We start from the raw sequence: 8,239 nt of genomic DNA on the forward strand, positions 1-8,239 counted from the left end.
CAGGCCCCAACCCTGAGCAACAAGGACAGGAAAGGGAAGTGGTTCTCCCAGAACTGAAGCTCTTGGTGGTTTTGAAATGACAGGAGACCAGATCGATTTGGATAAAAGTTGAAACAGGTCATAGAAATCTAATAAATGTAGGTGAAGCAGGTCTGAAGCCTGGTCCTGCCCATGGCTATTGGGGTTTGTGGGGGAACTGAGTCGGTGATGGTGACAGACCCCACTACCTCATGGGGCTACTGGGAGGTCATATGGATGTGTGCAAGGGGTCCAGCATCCCCCCATCTTGTGAACACACTTGCTGAATGTGTCCATAGGAAATTGGGTGCTATGAATATGCTAGTCTCCTCCTCCTCCTCCCTCTCCTCCTCGTCCTCCTCCTCCTCCTCCTCCTCTTCCTCTCTCAATCAGGTTTCCCTACATAGTCGAGGTCAGCTTTTTGAACTTGAGATCCTCTTGCCCTCCAGCTTCCCCAGAGCTGGAATTACAGGAGTGTACCATCACCCCACCCCCAGGGGTTTTGAAGGCTTTGTCTTAAGGACTTGATGGGTGGATTTGAAAGCACTGACTGTCCCACAGATTCATGCTTTTCTTGAGGCTTTAAGTTTAGGGATGAATGTAAGTTTTGAACTCACTTGTGTTTAAGAAGGTATGGAATTGAGAGCCAGGCAGATCCATTGGTTTTATTTAGGACTTTTTTTTTTTGCCAGTCCTGGGGCTTGAACTCAGGGACTGTGCACTACACCTTGGGCTTTCTCAAGGCCGGCACTTGAGCTACAGCACCACTTTTTTTTTTTTTTTTTTTTTTTTTTTTTTTTTTGCTATTTCTGTGTATGTGGTCCAGAGAAATGGAACCCAGGGCTTTGCACATGCTAGGTAAGCACTCTACCACTAGGCCATTCTCCCAGCCTCTACTGGCTTTAAAGACGACTCAAAAGCAAATTAAAGTTTGAAGAGCTGAGTGTCCCACAGTGCTTAGCTGGGACACATTTTCCTGATTCTTGGAGTTGCTTCTTGCCCCCTGTCTTTGCTTCCTGTGCCGCTGAGCTACACCGTCGCCCCCATCATCCCATCTGCCCCAACTCATCCAGTCAGTCCCAACACTTCTGGTCAGCGTGCCGTGAACTGAAGTTGACAGGGGTCCTCAGAAGCCCTTTCTGAGGGGGTTTCAGCACCACTCTCCATCCAGCCTTCCCCTGAGATTGAATCGTGGGTGTGGGAGGTATTTCTGGCAGGGGTGCCATGGTGAGGCATGCAAAAGTCAAAACTACCAGCCAGGCGCCGGTGGCTCATAACTATAATCCTAGCTACTCAGGAGGCTGAGATCTGAGGGTAGGGGTTCAACGTCAGCCCAGGTGTGAAAGCCCATGTGACCCTTATTTCCAATTGACCACCAGAAAACTGGAAATGGTGCTATGGCTCAAGTAGTAAAGCACTAGCCTTGAGCTGAAGAGCTCAGGGACAGTGCCCAGGTCCACAGTTCAAGCCCCATGACAGAAAAAAAAAAAAAAGAACCACAAACAACAAACTATTGCTAAAAAGAAATTAGAGGGCTGGGAGTTTGGCCTAGTGGTTAAAGTGCTTGCCTAGCATGCATGAAGACCCAGGTTCGAATCCTCGGTACCACATATAGAAAAAAGCCGGAAGTGGTGCTGTGGCTCAAATGGTAGAGCTCTAGCTTTGAGAAAGTCCAAGAACCGTGCTCAGGCCCTGAGCTCAAGCCCAGGACTGGCAAAAAAAAAAAAATAGACACAAATATGTAAGGAGACAGCTGGGAGTGTGGCCTAGTGGTAGAGCACTCGTCTAGCATGCACGAAGCCCTGAGTTTGATTCCTCTGTACCTCATACACAGAAAAAGCTATGGCACTATGGCTCAAGTAGCAGAGCATAGCCTTGAGCAAAAACCATCCAAGCACAGTGCTCAAGCCCTGAGTTCAAGCCCCAGGACAGGAGGAGGAAGAGGAGAAGGAGGAGGAGAAGGAGAAAGAAGAAGAAGACAACACATTTTCTGGCTGGTCAGATCATTTGGCATGTGTAAAATCTGAGGAATTGTTGGGCAGTGTCAAGGTACCTGATAAATGCTAGATATTTTGAACAAGCAAGGGGTGCCAGGTACATCAGAAAAGGTAGAATGGGGTCTGCTGTCATTCAGGTTTGGGGTGCCTGGCTGCCGAATAAGATGGCTGATGCATGCAACCAGCGTGCATGCCTGAGGCCGCCAGGAATGCCCCATCCCAAAGAGAAGTGGGCTGCCTTGCCAACTGAACTCTAAGTAGACCCAGCTCTTCACAGCTGGAGTCAGAGGGTCCTGCTCTGAGATGTCAAGTTCAGCCAACATGCCCAGCCCCAGATTTTTGTTTTTTAAGAAGATAAAATATAGGAGACAGTTAGGAAAACACTGCTTCCTGAGTAGGACAGAGTGGAGGGTGTGGGAATTCAAGATCAGCTGGGAAAGGAGAGACTTCGTTGTTTACCAGGAAGTAGACTCCATGGTGGTGTAAGAAAAATGATGTGGGGGCTGGGAATATGGCTTAGTGGTAGAGTGCTTGCCTAGCATACTTGAAACCCTGGGTTTGATTCCCTAGAGCCACATAAACAGAAGAAGCCAGAAGTGGCGCTGTGGCTCACGTGGTAGAGTGCTAGCCTTAAACAAAAGAAGCTCAGGGTCAGTGCTCAAGTCCCGAGTTCAAGCCCTAGGACTGGGAAAGAAAGAAAGAAAGAAAGAAAGAAAGAAAGAAAGAAAGAAAGAAAGAAAGAAAGAAAGAAAGAAAGAAAGAAAGAAAAAAAGGAAGGAAGGAAGAAAGGAAGGAAGGAAGGAAGGAAGGAAGGAAGGAAGGAAGGAAGGAAGGAAGGGAAAGAAAGAAAAAAGGAATCAGTCTCACTTATGTATTTATATAAAACCACATGTACATATAAAAGAAACTACACAAATAACTATGAACATACAAAAAAAATGACAGCTCAAGTCCCCATTGGTTAAATGGCCTGTGGTCTTGGTGGTAGCTGGAGGCGAGCCAACAGGGGCTTGCAGTTCTCCACTGAGACCAGGGGAGGCGCCATGATGAGGGCATCTGGACACAGTCCTGTGTGGCCTGTGAGGGGCAAAGGAATCTAGAGTCTCATTTGATTTCTGGGCACAGTGCATGTATGGGGTGGGTGTTACCAGGAGGACTGAGATTTGAGAACTGGTAGGAAGCCAGAGGAAGGACAGAGGCTATGAATGCGCAAGTGTAGAACATTAGAAAAGGCAATGCCATCAGAGGCAACGCGTCTCTGGTAAGAGGCCCATGGCAGAGCCTGGGCTTTTCCTGGGCTGCGCTTGTGAGCAGCATGAATTAGAAGAGGAAGAGTGGGGGGAGGGAAATGGGGACAAAAACAGAAGAAGGGGTATCAATGTGTGAGAAGTAATGCACCTACTATCTGGCGAATGTAACTGTAATCCCTCTATACATTACTTCCATAATAAAAGAAGAGGAAAAGAGAGGGTGCTGGTGGCTCATGCCTGTAATCCTGGCCACTCAGGAGGTTGAGATCTGAGTATCACAATTCTGAGCATCACAGTTTGAAGCTTCCGGCAGTTTCCGGCAGGAAAGTCCCCTTGAGACTCTTCTCCAATTAGCCAGAAACCAGAAGTGCTGTGACTCAAAGCGATAGAGCATTAGCTTTGAGGCCAAAAGTTCAGGGACGGTGCCCTGGGCCAACAACAACAACAAAGAGGAGAGGAGAAAATGGAAGGTCAGATGACATGCCATCAAGAACAGGAAAGTGTGTATCAACCAACATGAGCACTTCGAATCGCAAACCCCCCCAAACTTTCAGGTAACATTGTCCAAAAAGAAAGATACTCTCTACCTCCCTGACTTATGTTAACGGTAACCCCTCTGTGCTTCGAAAACAGTAAAAACTTTCATCATCTAAAACATGCATTTCCTGCATGGCATAATCCTTGCAAGTTTGTAGCACATTGGACATTCTGTGCCGCTGGGCCAGCATCTGCCTTCCTCTGCTCACCTGCGCCATTCAGCCCTTCTACTCACCTGTCTGGGCCCAGGCTCCTGCTCATTAATGGCAGGGAAAGGCTGGGCATCGAGTCCCTGCCTTGTCTGTGCCTTTCCAGTCTTTCTTTCCCCTACGGTAGGCTCCCGTGGCCTTTCCACAGGTGAGAAGAAGGGAGGGAGGGAGGCCACAGGCAGAACTGTGGAAAAAAGTGGGGAGGGAGAGCTGTCTGTGACGAGACGGTCCTCTGGGAACCCGGATGTCTATGATTCCTGCCACCAATCCCTGTGAATGGTCCAGAATTTGTCTTTATCTAGTGTTCACAGGCCTGTAGCTGGAGGGGCCAGACATGGCTGCTCTGTAAACAAAGATGCCTGCCTAAGCCAGCACATGTCCAGCTCCCCTATTTCTTTCCTCTCTCTCTCTCTCTCTCTCTCTCTCTCTCTCTCTCTCTCTCTCTCTCTCTCTCTCTCTCTCATCCTGGGGCTTGAACACAGGGCCTGGGCACCGTCCTTGGACACTTTTTGCTCAAAACTAGCACCCTGCCACTTGAACCACAGTGCCACTTCCGGCTTTTTCTGTGTATGTGGTACTGAGGAATCGAACCCAGGGCTTTGTGCACGCTACCACTAGGCCAAACTCCTGGCTCAAGCTCCTCAATTTTTGCTTGAAACTCAAAACCCCAGCAGGGTTCCATCCTCTTCACGGTGCTGGCAGCTGTGAGTGGACTGACAGGCACTGATGGAAGTAGGAGGGTCTCTGCCAGCCCCATCACAGATCCGGGCCTCTGCTGGTTATGTAACTGTCCTCTGTCTGGGAAAGAAAAAAGAAAAAAGTCTGGACATTTCCCGGTTTCCAGAGAGGGGGAAATGACGGATGTAGTTAGCTCTAATGCTTAAATTATGCAGGGCAGGGAAGCCAGACTCAGAGGTGCCTGGACAGCAGACCAGCTGGAAGAAGGGTTCCCCCGCAGGCCAGCACCTATGCCACAGTGCCCGGGAGAGCATGTCATGTGCTTTGGTGGGAGCAGCTGTGGCAGTCTGGAGGCTGGGGTGAGGAGGACGGGGATAGGAGGCCTCTAGGAATTACACACATTCCCAGCATTCGGTATGTCTGCTTCAGGGTTGTCTCCACGAGTGCCCTCACTCTCCTGACCACTTCCTGACTTCAGCATTGGCTGAGGTGTCAAACACGGGACCATCTGGGCCTGAAGGACGACGCCATGGAAGCACATGACAGCCTCTCTCCCCTCTGCCAGTGTTCCCTGGGCAGTGGGTCACCACTGTGGAACTTGTGCTCCACCACCACAAGAGCTTAAGTGCAGCCAGGCGCTGGCGGCTCACACATGTCACCCTAGCTACTCTGGAGGATGAGATGTGCAGATCATGGTTCAAAGCCAGCCCAGGCAGGAAAGCTGTGAGACTCTCATCTTCAATGAACCACCAGAAAACCATAAATGGTGCTGTGTGGCCTTGCACAAAAGAGCTCAGGGACAGTGCCCAGGCTCTAAGTTGAAGCCTCCCCCTCCTAGAAGTCTAAAATACCCCTCTGCTTACCATGTACCTCCCCAAGAGGGAGACAAAACCAGCAGGACTGCAGAGGTCCCTCCCCACCCTCAACAGCCTGGCTGCCCCTCTGGCCAAGCAGCTTTAGGATTTGTGACTGGGGAATGAGCTAACTCATTCCAGACAGTGTGAAGACGACTGAGGGCAGCACCTGTGGTGAAGGGATTGGATATTTGATTTTCAGATAATTGTTCCTACACGGGAGGCCTATACCGGATTTTTGGAAGAAAGGAACAGAAAACAGAAGTGAAAAACAAGTGATGTAACTCCAAGGGGACTCACAGCTGGAATCAGGCAGGGCCCTCCCTGGCCACACATCTGGAAACGTGGTGAAGGCAAAGTGGCGAGATGCAGTTGTGTTGTAGCTCCACACAAACATCAAGTCTTCAGACAGGGAGGGACAAGGGAGAGGATTATTATGAAAATCATATGGCTGATTCTTCTCCACTTCTCTCCAGAGTTTTGAAAACAAACCCTACGAAGTTGTTGGCTTGTGGACGCTCATCCCTAGCTTTTCCCACACCCCATTGGGGTACCAACCCCCAGCCCCTATAAGACCATCCTCAGCTCTGTTCCTGGGCCTGGTTCCATGGCCTGCTGCCGTCCAGCTCTAGTTACTTGCTCTACACCTCAGCTTCCTGGGGATATGCAGCTCCTGGGGGAAGGTAGAGACCACATATCGGGGGCCTCTGAACTTCACATTCATTTCTCTGAGATAACCAGCCTGAACCTTCCCATTACAAACTGCTTTGCAACGCACGGAGGAGGCGCATTTCTGAGTTCAGAAAGCTCCACCATCTTGGGCCTTCGTTTCCTCCTAAAATTGAGGGTGGGGTTGGGACACACATGGCCTTCCCACACTGCAGGACAGGTGTATCACACATCCCACCTTGCCCACACCTGCCCCAGGGCGCACCAGAGCAGCCTGCCTCTCCAGAAGCCCATCTGGGGACACCTGAGTTTTGTGCCGGTGGCCTCAAGAAAGTGGGCCTAAGCCATGTGTGGGCCACCACCATGTCTCCACTGTACCAATTTGGGTTTGTCCCTGTGGCCGGCTCACACTGGGTGGTGGGGGTGGGGGTTGGTTCTACCATTGTGCTCTCATTGCCACTACCCTCCTCCCTCTCCCGGGCTTTCTGGCCTTTTGCTACTTCTATTGATCAAGCACTGGCTCTCTCCTGACGTCAAGGCAAAGGATAACAAAGACGGTACTGGCTGGCAGCCCTCGGCCGTTCCTGTAGGACTGGTGGCTAGGAGATGCTGCCCCTAAGAACCACCATGAGAAAAGATAGTTACTTCTAGGCACTGGGTAATTAAGAGTAGAAAATCTAGCTGGGCATGGTGGCTCATGCCTGTAATCCTAGCTACTCAGGAGGCTGAGGAATGCAATTCAAAGCCAGCCCAGGCACCAAAGAATAAGAGATTCTTATCTTCAGTTAACCACTAGAAAACTGGAAGTGGGGCTATGGCTCCAGGGGCGGGGCTGTAGCCTTGAGCTGAAGAGCTCAGGGATAGCGCCCAGGCCCAGAGTTCAAGTCCCATGACAAAAAAAGAAATCCTCACCAGGTGCGGATGGCTCACACCTGTAATCCTAGTAACTCAGGAGGCTGAGATCTGAGGATCACGGTTCAAAGCTAGTAGGGGCATGAAAGTCTTGTGAGATTCGTATCTCCACATAACCACCAGAAAACCAGAAGGGATACGCTGGCTCAAATGGTAAAGTGCTAGCCTTGAGCTGAAGAGCTCAGGGACAGTGCCGAGGCTGAGCTCAAGCCACACAACTGATGGGAGAGGCACAGGACCCTCTCCATGGAGAATTTCTCTATATTCATGAGTCAAGTCTGCACAGAGGCCTCAGCTAGGACCCTCCCAAGGCTAACACACTCGTGACTGTTAAGTGGACATGCAAGATTCCAAGGCAGAAGTAAAATGGGGGAAGGTCACAAGGTAATGCACAAAAACCAAGCAAGCTGGGTCCTGAGAACAGCTGCCTCCTCCCCCACCTTCCGTTCATTCCCAGGAAGTAACAGAAGCCAGCAATGTAAGCCTTACTGATTGTTGATCCTGCTGGTGGAGGGAGGGGTGGGGAGAACATTACAGATGTGCCGAGTGCTCACACAAGGCTGGCCTCGAAGTGATCCTCTGATTTAAAACCTCTTAAATCATGACTGCTTAGCAATGTGACTTTTATGATGTACAAAGATTTTGTTTTTCCCCATTCAGCCACACAAGGGGCTGATTCTTTTAAGGAAAAATTCCCTCAGGTACAGTCATCTGAGCTTCATTTAAGCCCACAGAAGAGGCTCTGAGTGTTTCAGCTCTGAGCCATGACCTCTGCTGTCCATTACAAACCCACACAGGTCATTCAGGGGACCAACAGCCCCCACCAGGTTCATAAGATACCCAAGAAAAGAGGGCCAAGAGGAGGGGCACACAAGGGTCACAGCTCCGTCACCAGTGGCTGACTTGAGATCTTCCACACACACACACACACACACACACACACACACGTCTGTGATTCCACTGTAATCAGAGGCTATGATGTGGCTTTGTGGTCTTTTGGAGGCATAACCAGCAGCCATGATGGCCTCCAGCGGTGTCAGTGTCTCAACACCCCTGCCACACTGGGGAAGCACGAGCACGGCACGTCCAATTAGAAAACAGCTTCATGTCACTAC

The sequence above is a fragment of the Megascapheus bottae genome, chromosome 22, assembly GCF_031878675.1.
Source record: "Megascapheus bottae isolate mThoBot1 chromosome 22, mThoBot2.hap1, whole genome shotgun sequence".
NCBI lineage: Eukaryota > Metazoa > Chordata > Mammalia > Rodentia > Geomyidae > Megascapheus > Megascapheus bottae.